This window comes from Schistocerca gregaria, chromosome X, assembly GCF_023897955.1.
Source record: "Schistocerca gregaria isolate iqSchGreg1 chromosome X, iqSchGreg1.2, whole genome shotgun sequence".
In the NCBI taxonomy this organism is placed as follows: Eukaryota; Metazoa; Arthropoda; class Insecta; order Orthoptera; family Acrididae; genus Schistocerca; species Schistocerca gregaria.
Genome location: NC_064931.1, coordinates 73,504,087 through 73,518,071, shown reverse-complemented (window position 1 = coordinate 73,518,071; position 13,985 = coordinate 73,504,087).

Here is a 13,985-nt window from a genome sequence, read left to right as displayed (position 1 = left end):
ACTTCTGCATTTATTTAACAAGCCGAAACACTCTGTTTTCCCAAGAGTTTGTTCGCTGAAAGCTTAGACAAGCATTAGCTTTGATTCTGCAGCAGTTTTCTTCAAATGATAAGAGAAAACCAATGCTGTGCGCAAAGCATAGGTCATAGGCAAAAAACTCGACATGTCTACGGGTTTGAAACAGATTCCGATGTATAGAACTTGGATTACTGTGTGTTGACATTCGTTGTCAGCCATTACAGGAAGCAGACGATGCTGCAGACATGGTCTCATGGGCCCAACACTGACGGCTAGCATGACCTATAGACAAAATCCTCTTTCATACTTCTGCACCTGGTATAAATGAAATGTCCTCTAGTATTACAGGTGATTCTAAAATATTCCTGTTTGCTGTTGCCTGTTTGCTTGGCAGTAAAGAATGTTGCGTGCGACACTGGCTCTGTTCCAAATAATGCAGTTCGTGACATATGTTCATGACTGGTAGAAAATAACCTACGCTAAATAACAGTAAGTCTCAGTTTTTACAGTTTCTAACACACAATTCAATAAAACGTGACATCTTAATTTCATAGAATGTGATTAGTAAAACTAAACAGTTCAACTTTCTAGGTGTTCAGGTAGATGGTAAACTGTGATGAATGCTCACAATCGGGATCTTGTTCAAAGACTTAATGCTGCCATTTTTACAACTAGAACGGTATCGGAAGTATATGATAGATCGATGGTAAAAGTACTCTACTTCGCTTATTTTCATTTGCTTGTGGCCTATGGTATTATATTTTGGTGTACCTCTTCTTATTCTTAAAGGATGTTTTTGGGTCAGAAATAGGCCGTTAGGGCAATAAGTGATTTAAGTTCATTAACCTCTTGTCCTACCCTGTCCATTAGTCTGTGTATACTGACATTGGCCTCGTGAAATATATTCATTCATTACTGTCATTTTGTGTTAACAATGCCAGCGAATTCACAGCAGTTAGCATCTTTCACTCAGTTAATACTAGACAGAAATCCAATCTGCATGTGAATCGCACTTCCTTGATTACTATGCAGAAAGGTATGCAGCATATTGCTTCAAACGTTTTCAGTAAGCTACAATAAAAATTCAATGATTTTAGCAGTAATCCACGCGCTTTCAAATCGAAATTGAAGAGTTTCCTCACGGGTCACTCCTTCTATTGTGTCGAGGAGTTCCTTGAAAAATTAAGCTGATTCTTATGTTATATTGTTGATTGCATTTACTTAAACTTATGGCTTGTTTTTCGGCTTCAATAAACATTTTATTTTACCTTTTATTTCTCTTATGTCTTAATTTCATGTGCTAAAACGTTCCATGACCTTTCAGATTTGCTCCTCAATTTGGTCCCATGGCAATAGACGTGTAAAATAAATAAAAGACATCAGAGTCCAATCAGACATTCCAAATTCAATATGATGCTACCAGTGTCAACGTAACAACCACACTCACATATCCTGCTGACACATGGCCAAATGTGTTACTTGTGGCAGAGATGCTCACAAGGGCAGCAGTCTGCAACTTTCTCCCTGCTGTATCAATTGCAGTGTTGACCATGCAGCCTCATCCCTAGAATGTCCCTTATGTCTCAGTGAGTGGGCCGTCCAGGACATCCTGGTGAAGGAAAACGTTTTCTCACGAGTTGTTGGTTAGTAGAAAGCTATGCATTGTACCACGTGGAAGCTACAGAACTGTTCTTGCTATGCCTTGCTACACAAAGGACAAGGCCATACACACTTGCGACCTCATATTCAACAGTGCAGTTGTAAAATTGACCAGTATCATGGTGGCAGCCCCATCTCCTTCTCCAGCTGTGCAACAAGCCACCTGCTTTTTGCTTCTGGTGGCGAAATCACCTGCTATAGAACCGGCAGGTTGAAGAGAACTGAGGGAATACTCCAACGGATACTTTTTACAACCATCCAGACTACAAACATCTGAGTCTTCATCTGTCAACCACAAAGTCTCTAATAAATCAAAGAAAGACAAACAGTCCTCACCTTCCCCAAATTGGAGATCCCTTACAATGCTATTGCAGCATGATACCTTCAAACAGCCATCCTCAGTTTCACCAGTGTGCATCGCCTACCACTTTTCTGACCTTTATTTAGAAGGCTGACCCAGTGAGGATGCCGACACCTCTGTAGATATCGTGGAACAAGATCTTCCTGCGTCTGCATCCAGTATCGTGGGTCTGTGAAGGCTGGCGATCGGCAGCTATCGAGGTGACTATACTTCCTTCGTTCCCTCTTCCACAATTCCCATTATGACTCTCCTCCAATGGAACGTTTGTGAAATTAAAGCCAAAAACGAATTACGGCTGCTCATGGAAGAATGCCATTTGTTCTTTACCACCAAGAAACAAAATTGCGTCCTTGCAACTGATTTGACCTCTCGCTTTTTCATTTGGTCTGCTTTCTGACCTTGATGGCATTTGATCTCATGGGAGAATAATGCTGCTCATCCTGGATGACATCTATAGCCAAACCACGTCATGAAACACACAGCTGCAAGCTGTTGCACTCTGCAATATCCTCCTTATTTCACATTTTCTCTTTGCAATGTCTACATCCCTCTGTCCTTTGATGTCACCAGGGCAGACTTCCTACATCTTACTGATCAATTCTCTCACTCCTTTTTTTCTCCTCATTGGCTTCAATCTACACCATCCGATTTGGGACCCTCTAGAACTAGTCAGTGAGGTGCTCTCAGGGCAGGCAATATCAGTCAACTCAACTTCATGTATCTTAATACTGGGGCCCATATGTTCCTTTCAGACTCCATGCACACCTATTTCCATTTCGACCCCTCCTGTATTACCCAGCTTGCCTGTCATCACGAGAGGTCCATTCACTCCGACAAATACTCGAGTGACCATTTCCCATGTGTTATCCCTTTGTTGACTCCTACCCCATCTACACGTAAACCGAATTGTCAGTTTTCTGAGGCTAAGAGGAGTCTTTATTCCTGCCTGGGGACCTTTGCCAAATAACACTTCCTCAGTTGCGATGGCCATATAGAGTATTTCTACAACGTTATCCTTACTGCACAGAAAATTCCATACTGTGCACTTCACCTTGGCTGCTCAGTGTCCTGGTCCCTGGGGTGGACTCAGGTATGCCACAATTCAATTCATGCACGGTGACGTCCTCTCTGAATTTTTAACTGTCATCCCACGATGGAGAATAGTATTCGTTATAAACAGTTGCAGTGTTGTCGCAAAAAAGCTGACTGGATTTCACTTACTAATTCATTCAACAGTTTCACTCCCTGTTCCATTCAGCCAGGCAACCCCAGTCAGCTCCACCATTTCTGGCCTAATCATAGTGTGGTATGTATGCTTACAAGGGTAATTACCTGCCTCTTTCTCACTGCTGTGTTAATTGCAATGGTGTCCATTCAGCCTGATCCCAAGAATATAGTTTCAAATTGACAAGGCATCGGAACAAATAGAGGATTGTGATGTGGTCCATTACCCAGGAAGTATCGCTTAGGACGTGTAGGACATTGTGGAAAGATCCATGTTCGAAGTATAAAACAGCTACCCATACTGGCAGTCAAGGGAGTCATCGAAAAAGAGAACATAAGATGAGTGGCGGTGCATGGCAGGCAAACAGCATTTGTATCCACTGCGGAGATCATCAAGCTGTTAGGACAGTGGTAGCTCAGCATCTTCTGCATAGAGACTCTCAACCAGACTACTGCAAAAGGTGACAGTGGCCTAACATATTCGACAAGGTTGGATTGTATTAATTAGCGTAAGATGGATAGATGTGGAGAGGGAAAAATGAAGCACCCACAGCCTAGTTTCGGACAGACAATGGATCGATATAAATGGAGATCGTTGTATACATACTTCCATGTGATGAAACTTCTGTTTAGACATTCGATGAATGGGAACAGGAGAGTTGCAGACTGATATGGCCCAGTGGCTCACTGTGAATCATTCTGTTGTTTCTTTGATGATGCAATAGTGTATAGAGACCAAAACTGTATGCCAGAGAACAGGGCAAAGCAGGTCATGTGTGACATCAGAAAGAATGAACCATTATTGGGTTGTAAGGACATGACAGCACCGCCTTGGTACTGCACTGCAACTAGCATCCGACGTCGCAGGGTTACCTGGATGTGTTGTATCAAGGCAAAAGGTGTACAGAAGACTCCAGCAAAATGGCGTTTGTTGTTGGAGACCTGCTGCTGTTTACCTCTTGCATTACATCACAGAAGGGAACATCTAGAATGGAACTGTCAACATGCCACCTGGATGGTCAAATGATGGGTCAATGTTCGTTTCACATATGAGTTCTAATTTGACCTGGAGAGCGATTTTCAATGGATTCACACGTGGAGGGCATGTGGAACACGATTTTAGGATCCAAACATCGTGGAAAGAGACTGATATTGAGGAGGATCCATAATGGTGTGGGCAGGGATTATGTTGACCACTCGAACACCTCTTCATGAAGAGATATTGTAATCTCATGCTTGGTTGTTGTGAAGTGTTGTGGGCCCAGATTTTGTGTTGATGGATGATAATGCTGGACCTCATAGAGGACAGGTGTTTTATTTTTTTTAAATAGAAGATATTGCACACATGGCATGGCCTGCTCACTTTCGTGATTTGAATCCCATAGGGCATGTGTGGGATGCATTAGGAAGATTGGTTGCATCACGTCAGCGTCCACCAACTACTCTCACATACTTGTGAGCAGTTCTGCAGGAAGACTAGGCGTTATTGCCTCAACATGATATTGATGACATTTACCACATGTCCCATCAATATCAAGCCTGTATTGGTGCCAGAGGTGGTCACACTCCATACTGAGTACATTAACCAGTTGTCAGAACGTGTGTGCAAAACTGTTAAGTTGGAAACAAATGGAGAACAATTCTGTCTAATGTTATGAATGTTGCAGTTCATTACATCCTGTATCCATTACATTGTTTCTACTCTTATCACCTGTTTGTACTGTTTTGTGGCAAAATAAACGCACCCTTGGAAATTTTCTATTTGTGTTAATTTTGGACAACAGTGTATATAACATCAGATGGAACTTCTAATAATTTGTACTTAGGCTCTACTGCAAGAAAAAAAATTGCATGTAAGAACTAATCATTTAAATACATATTTGTTGCTACAGTGTATTCAGTGTGAATTGTGTTAGTCACTTATATACCTATAGACAAATCACAGTTGGATGCCCTTTCAGCACTCAATTCTAGATATTTTCGTCTTGAAAAACCTCCTGTCAAACCATCATTTGTAAAGTTGGTATTATGCACAGGTGTTCTGCTTTAAATGTATTGTTGTTAGCACATAATCCGGAAACGTTTATTTTATGATTTAAGTATGTGCTTAAATCATCAATATTGTATGTACCACATGGAATCTGAATAATATCATCCCTTGTTAAATGTTGATGATGTGATAGTTGGAATACCCTTGTTGTTGTTGTGGTCTTCAGTCCAGAGACTGATTTGATGCAGGTCTCCATGTTACTCTATCCTGTGCAAGTTTTTTCACATCCGAGTAACTAGTGCAACTTACATCCTTCTGGATCTGTTAAGTGTATTTATGCCTAGGTCTCCCTCTATGATTTTCACCCTCCACACTTCCCTGCGAAACTAAATTGATGATTGCTTGATGCCTCAGAATGTGTCCCACCAACTGATCCCTTCTTCAGTCAAGTTGTGCCACAAATTCCTCTTCTCCCCAATTCTGTTCAGTACCTCCTCATAAGTTACATGATCTACTCATCTAACCTTCAGCATTCTTCTGTAGCACCACACTGCAGAAGCTTCTATTCTCTTCTTGTGTAAACTATGTATCATCTGTGCTTCACTTCCGTACATGGCTACAAGCCATACAAATACTTTCAGAAAAGAATTCATGAGAATTAATCCTTTAGTCGAGGTTAACAAATTTCTCTTCTTCAGAAACGCTTTCCTTGCCATAACCAGTCTACATTTTACATCCTCCCTACTTCGACAGTCATTAGCTATTTTGCTTCCCAAATAAAAAAACTCATTAATTACTTTAAGTGTCTCATTTCCTAATCTACATTCCCTCAGCATCACCTGATTTAATTTGCCTACATTCCATTATCCTCATTTTGCTTTTGTTGATGTTCATCTTATACCCCTCTTTCAAGACACTGTCCATTGCATTCAGCTGCTCTTCCAAGGCTCTTCTCAGGTCTAATGAAGGAAAGTAGTTGACATTTAGACTTGATGATATTGCTTTTAATGTCAATGGTAAGAGATCCTAGCGTGATTGAAGTTGAATTAATTGTACTTGCACAGTACGTAGTGTTGTATATATAATTCTTCTTTGCATGTATTATGAGGAACATAATGTGTAGATGTCCACAGAGATATGTATTGAAGTTTTGAATTTTTGAAAATTATAAAAAATGAGTGTCAGAAAAACAGTAAAGTAATTCTTTGGGAGTTTCAAGATCATCAAAAGAGTTAAAGTAATAAATATCATTTACATTTTTCTTAACATATGCCATGCAATGCAATACACTCTGTGACCTCCATCCACTTCCACATTTATTATGCCTATACTATATCTAGTCTGCATCTGGAGGCTGTGCAGAAACTGCCTTTGAATGATTTTAAAACAGTGATTGTGAAACTGGGTGTCCAGTAAAACATCATATAACCAACTTGATTTCACCCAGGCTTTTTACTCGTGTACATTGAACTTCACAAAATAAAACAATGGAAACTGTGTCACCTCCCAACAGACTCCATGATTCACAGCCTCACAACAGTGGTCATTTATCATGTCATCACCATCAATGCAGCTATCATGTGATGACCAGAGTCTGAGCCACCGCACCAGTATTCTATTTCATACTCCTATAGTAACATGCTCAATGAGGAACACATCTGGTTCAGTTATTTTCTGTATTTTCTCCATGTAGAGAGATCCCCAATGTTTCATCAAATTTGCTGTCTTTCAGAATAGAAGTCTGGTGGTTTGTTGACTGTACCTTAGAAACTATAAATATCTCAGCTGAAAAGTTTGGCAAATATTGTTTCTTGAAGGATGCCTTGAATTTGTATATACAGACGAAATCACTGACATTAAATCTCTGTTTGTGTGAATCAACCGTTTTAGTAAGACTGTATATTGTATTTGGAAGTTTATTATCATGAGTATGAATAGATTTCACATGATTTCCATATGATGTATGGTGTGGTTAAACCATAGTAATTTTTGAGGAGGTATGTGAGTCCATTTATACAATCGTTATAGATTGGATTATTTCCACATAATGGCATTTTATTGTCCTGTTCAATTTCTTCATGATGGATGGTTTCATATGTGAAAACACCGAGTAGTGGTGTATTCCACAGTATTTCATCAGCCTTGTGAAGTAGTGATTTTAAAATTCTCCACTGCAATCTGTCTGAAGGTTTTGGTTCCAGTTTGCAATAGCTGTTCCATTGTCCATGCACCTGCATTTCCTGTCTTTCTTTTTACAGATACAGCACATGTATATTTAGAGTACTTGTCAGTCATCATAAGAGAATACTTGAAAACTCAGCACTTCTTTTACATTGTTTTATGTCTACCAGATTTGCCAGCCATAAATCATCCAATCCTCATATTACAAGAAGCCTTCATCAAAAATTTTTCCATGCTCGCTTGTGAAGTTTGTTAGATACAGATTCCATATTTATTCAATAATGTTTAGTTCTCTTAGTTCAGAAATGTCTTAAACATTGTACTAGCTTGTTAGGATCATAGAAATATATGAACTGCACAGGAAAAGTGTTCAGTTTCTAATGTCAAGTGTCAATAACTGGACCCCCATCACCATCATACGTACCATTGAATGCAGATTTAATAATGTTTCTATGTTTATTACTACATATACATCTACATGAATACTTGCAAATCACATTTAAGTGCCTGGCAGAGAGTTCATCGAACCACCTTCCAACTCTCTTTTATACGAATATTGTATAGCGCGTGTAAAGAAATATTTCTGCAAACACTCTCTCTCTTCAGGTGTGTAACTGTTAAGCTGTGATAGTTTCTTGAAGCATATTAGGTTTAATAAACTGGGTGTTAATATAGATTCTGTCTCCAGTATATCTTGCTTTCCTGCTAAATTTCACTGGATATTCACCTAGTCAATATGTTCTTCCAACACGCACACCATATGTTCCATTTAAATGTGCAGCTCTGTGTTGTTTAATATACTTATTGATCATACCATCATGCACATCATTAGTTCTATTATTAACTCCCATTGCTGGAGAGAGAGAGAGAGAGAGAGAGAGAGAGAGAGAGAGAGAGAGAGAAAGAGAGAGAGAGAGAGAGAGAGAGAGAGAGAGAGAGAGGAGTGTGAGTGTGATATAAGTGTCACAGTAGAAATTCATACTTACTATGGTTTCAATGAATGTGATATCTGTAATGACATGATCTTAGTACATACATTTCATAATCACGGTATCCCATCTGAAAACGAAAATAAGATTTACATCATCACAAATCAACAATTTAGGTATTTTAGAATGTGTCTCAGAAATATAAAATACATCTGTACTCTTGTGTCTTCCAAAGGATAAATAACTCCTTATCTGATTCTGTTTCTTGCATGGAACACGGTCACATACAATGACTGAGTTTGGTTTCACCTCATCAAGACTTCCCATGGGGGCTGCGCTCTTTGGCAGGTTCATGCTCGGCTACCACAGAGCCGCAGCCTATCCAGCATCTTTTCCTTTCCGTGCTGCATGTGTATCCTCTTACTGTTCTTTTTCCCCTCCCTTCAGGAACATGTCTGGGCTGTTTTTAGAAAAGTACTTTTCATTTTCGGTAGTCAATATAAGAATACTCTCCACTGTTCATTTTGTCTTTCTTCTTGTACCTTCTCCTATCCTTCCTTAACTACGGCATTTGAGAGTCCTCTATTTTTTCTTCCTACCTGTGCACTCCTGAAGGCCAGCCCACACGTCTGATGTATAACAGTTGACTGGGCAATATGTAATTCCCAGCCCCAGGTCGACAGGAGGTGTTCGCACGTGTAACCTGGTACAGGCCAGGCCCAGGAGGAGTGTTTGCCTGAGCTGCTACCTTCCCAAACTGCCTATTGGTTCCTCTGTCAGGTGTTTGGGAGATGTTAGGGTGTGAACAATCACCTAAGGTGGGTGCACCCCCTTCTGAAGGGGGGACCCAGTTGGAAAGAGCGCACCATACGAGACGCTGGAAATAATGGAGGATTTTCTCACCATGAGCAAATCATTTTCACAATCAGTGGCTACAAAACGTACGTGGAATGGGGCGAACGATTCAGAGACCCTCCCAGCAATACTGCATTTCATAGTGTTTTCAAGTACTGAAGGCGGTTAGTTCTTTGCTACAGTATATCCATTTATTATTCAGAAAGGTGTTGATGCAATTGCTGGCCCTGCGAAATCATGCTCTCATTTATGCAATGGCACTTTGCATTTGGAGACAACTTCTGTTTCTCAAGCACAACTACTGCTTACATCTTCGCTCCTCCATGGCTATCCCATTCGTGTCAAGGCCCATTGAATGCTGAATTCTTTCTGTTGTGTTATTTACAATAGGCTGCTCGTTGGTCTGAATGAGGCAGAAATCCAAATGTATATTTCTGATAAGGGTGTTGTTACTGTACTTTGGTTGGTGAAAAAAGTAGATGCCTCCTCAGTGCCCACACACACACTCTTACTTTTGATAGAGTGGTTCTTTCGTCAAAGATCAAAGCAGGTTATGAAGTTATCAGTCAGACCATACATTCTGAACCCAGTGCCATCATTACAACCATACTTGAGAGTCCTGTTGACACCTGGCAAAATATGTAACCTATGATAGGAATGCTCATGAAGGCAATTGTCCACCTCTTCCTCCCCACTACATCAACTGCAATGGCGACCATGCCCCCTCCTCCTGCGTTTGTCCCATGTATCTCGATGAGCAGGCTGTCCAGGAGATCCAGGTAAAGGAAAATGTGCCTTACCCAGTCGCTTGTAAGTTGTTGTCTATTTGGAAACCCTGCATTCTACCATATGGCACCTACAATACTGTTCTTGAGACACATCGCTCCACGAAAGACATGCCCAAGCAGACATGCAACCTCAAATTTAGCATCATGAGTGTGAAATCGCCCATCATCATGTTAGCATCCCTGTCTCCTCCTAGGGCATTTCTGTGCAGCACACCAGTCTGTGCAGCTACACAACCGGCAGGCCAGAAAGGACAAAAGGAATACTACTGCTAAGATTTCCTATGACCCTCCAGCCAACCAATACAAGAGTCTTCCTCTGCTAATTGGAAAGGCAAGAAGAAGTCAAAGATAAGCAAACGAGTTTTCTCCTTCGTGGCGTTGCCACGTGACACCCTCGCCCAGCTAACCTCTGTGTCCATAGTGCACAACACCAACTGTTATTCTGCCCTGGACTCCGCACTCCACAGGCCGCCAGCAGAAAAATGCCGAGGCTTCTGTAGACCTCATGCAGCAGGATCCTTCTACCTCTGTGCCCTGTAACAGAGAGTCTTTGAAGGGTGACACTCGGCAGCCACCAAGGTGACGCCTCATTCATTTTTTCCTTGTCATGACTCTCGTCCAATGGAATATTCATGTTCTTTGATCTAACAAAGAGAATTCATGGCTGCTCTTAGAAATGCAGCATCCACTTACTCTTTGCCTTCAGGGAAAAAAAGTTGCATCCTCATGACTGCTTTCGCATTTCTTCTTAGTCCATTTTGACCTTCACCCCTGAAGTTGGCATTCCGTCACTCGGGACAGTCGTGCTGCTCATACGGGACAATTTTCACAGTCAACCCATCTTCCCGACTACCCACCTTCAAGCTGTTGCACTTCCTACCTCACTTGACCTTTTCCCTTTGTACCATTTACATCCCTTAGTCATTCGATGTCACCAGGAAGATGTCCTGCAGCTTACTGGGCAACTACCTCAGTCCCTTATGCTGCTCAGTGACTTTAATGTGCACCATCTCCTTTGGGGTTCTCCCAGAACCTGTCTGAGAGGTGCCCTCTTCATGAATTTAACCACTTCTGCCTTAACACAGGAGCCCCCACGTTCCTTTCAGACTCCACACACATCTATTGCCATTTGGAACTGTCCTCCTGCACCCACCAGCATGCCGATTGTCTCAAGTGGTCTGTTCTCTCAGATGCATACTCGAGTGACCATTTCCTATGTGTTACCCATTTGCTGACTCTTACCCCACCTTCATGCATGGCAGCTTATTAAGGCCGACTCGAAGCTTTACTCCTCCCTGGTGACCCTGGACGAACAACTTTTCACCAGTTGTTATGACCACATGGTATATCTCACTAACGTTATCCTTACAGCCGCAGAACGTTCCATTCCTCGCACTTCGTTTGTACCATGCCGTATCCCGGTCCCTTGGTGCACTGAGGCGTACTGTGACGCAATTCGCGTGTGGAGACATGCTCTCCACATTTTTAACTGTCTTCGCACGATGGCAAAATGCATTCCTTATAAACATAAGTGCGCACAGTATTGTTCCGTTCTTTAGGACAGCAAAAAAGCTAGCTGAACTTCTTTCACTAGTTCTTTTAACAGTTGACTCCCTCTTTCGTTGTGTGGGCAACGCCTGACGGCTCTCTGGGACCAGGATCCATGCCCCAATTTCTTTTCAGACAGTAGCAGATGTCATCATAGACACTGTTGCTACCTTCATCACCTTGGGCCGCCATTTTGCGGAAATTTCGAGCTCCTTCCACTGTCACTCTGTCTCCCTCCATCGGAAACGAGCAGAGAAGGCATGGATGATTTTCTATTCTTGAATCGTGAGTACCACAATGCCACCTTTACTATCAGGGAGCTAGATTATGCTCTCACTTCATGCTAATCCTCCACCCCATGGCCAGACGCTGTTCACATTCAGATGGTTCAGCACCTTTCTCTTGCAGACTAGCAATTTCTGCTTAATAAATAAATCTGAGCAGAGGGCACGTTTCTCAGACACTGGCGTAAAGACATTGTCAGACCCATACCTAAGCCTGACAAAAACAAAAACCTTCCTTCTAGTTACTGCCTCATTTCTCTCACCAGTTGTGTCTGCAAAGTGATGGAACATATGACTCATGCCTGGCTGGTATGGTGGTTTGAGTATCGCAATTTACTAACCACTGCACAGTGTGGATTTCGAGTGCGCTACTCTGCAGTTGACCACGTCGCCACTTTCTCCACCCGTGCCAGGAATGGTTTTCCACGGATATTGCAGACTGTGCCCCTGTTTTACACTTTAGAGAAGTCCTACAACACCTACTGGAAAACTGATATCCTCTGTATTGTCTACATGTGGGTCTTCCATGGCTGCTTGCCCCATGTCCTTCTGGAATTTATAAAAGAGCAAGTTTTCAAGGTACTTGAAGCAACTGCCTTGTCAGAAACCTTTATCCAGGAAAATGGTGTGCCTCAGTGTTCTGTCTTGAGAATCCCCCTCTTTGCTATCACCATTAACCCTGTAATGGCCAGTCTTCCTTGACTATTTTGCCATAGATTTTACTTCTCACGGACTTGTCTCACAGAGTGCGGTCATCAGCGGCGGCGTCAGCGATGTCTTGGTCATCTTCACTCATGGAGCATCGGCAGTGTCTTTCATTTTTCCACTAACAAAACCGTTAGTATGAATTTCTGGTGGTGCAATTGGTTTCTTCCACTATCTTTACATCGTGGACCTGTTGCTCACCCAGTCATTGAAACTATGACATTCCTGGGAGCCGGCCAGTGTGGCACTACAGCCTAGAACTGTGTGACCACTATGCTCACAGGTTCGAATCCTGCCTTCAGCCTGGATGTGTGTGATGTCCTTGGGTTAGTTAAGTTTAAGTAGTTCTAAGTTCTAGGGCACTGATGACCTCAGATGTTAAGTCCCATAATGCTCAGAGCCATTTGAACCATTTGACATTCTTGGGGCTCATGCTCGACAGGAAACTTTCTTGATCCTCCCACATTTCTTACCTAGTAGCCCGCTGTATGTGGACCCACAGTGTCCCACATGTCTTTGGTGGCACGTCCTGGGGTGCAGATTGAACCACTCTCCTCCATTTGTACAGATCACTTGACTGTTCGAAACTGGACCATGGCTGTTTTGTTTACTCATCTACATATCCATTCCTCTTATGCCATCTCGATACTATCCATCATCGAGGCATCCATTTGGTCACTGTCACATTTTACATTAGTCCAATTGAGAATCTGTATACAGAAGCTGCCGGACGACTGCTGTCCAACTGCAATGACTTTCTCTTTAGCAGATTTGCATGCCATTTGTCTGCCATGCATGGTCACCCATGCTGTATGTAATTCTTTGATTTCTCCTTTGATCGCCAGTAAAGGGTGTGTTCCTCTTCTCTGTTACCTCCTGCAGTTTGCTTTCACCTCTTGCTCTGGCAAATTAGCTTCATGCTATGAGCAGCTTTCCCAGTGGGTATGTACCCTTCACCATCTTGCCTTCATGCTGTGGCCCATGTTCACCTTGGCCTTCATTCACTTCCTGGAGACACTGCTCCAGCCCAGCTCTATTGCCTTCAGTTTCGCAACATATGTATGGAATTTTGTGATAGTGCCTTTGTGTATACTGATGACTCTCAGACTGCCAGTGGTGTCGGGTATGGCTTTTTCATTGGCACTGACTTTTCTCAGTATCAGCTTCCAGAACACTGCTCACTATTTGCAGCAGAGCTCTTCGCCCTGTATCCGGTCATGCAGTACATCTGGCAAACAGGCTCTTCAATTGCATCATTTGCTCCAACTCTTACATTGCACTTAAAAACCCCTATGTGGTCTACACCATCCATCCCTTAGTGAAATGGGTCCAGGAGAGCTGTCACTTGCTCACTCTTAATAGAACAAGGTCTGACAGGAAACAAGGCCACTGATGCTGCTGCTAAGGCTGCACTCATAGTACCTCAGCCTGCTAGTTCTTACA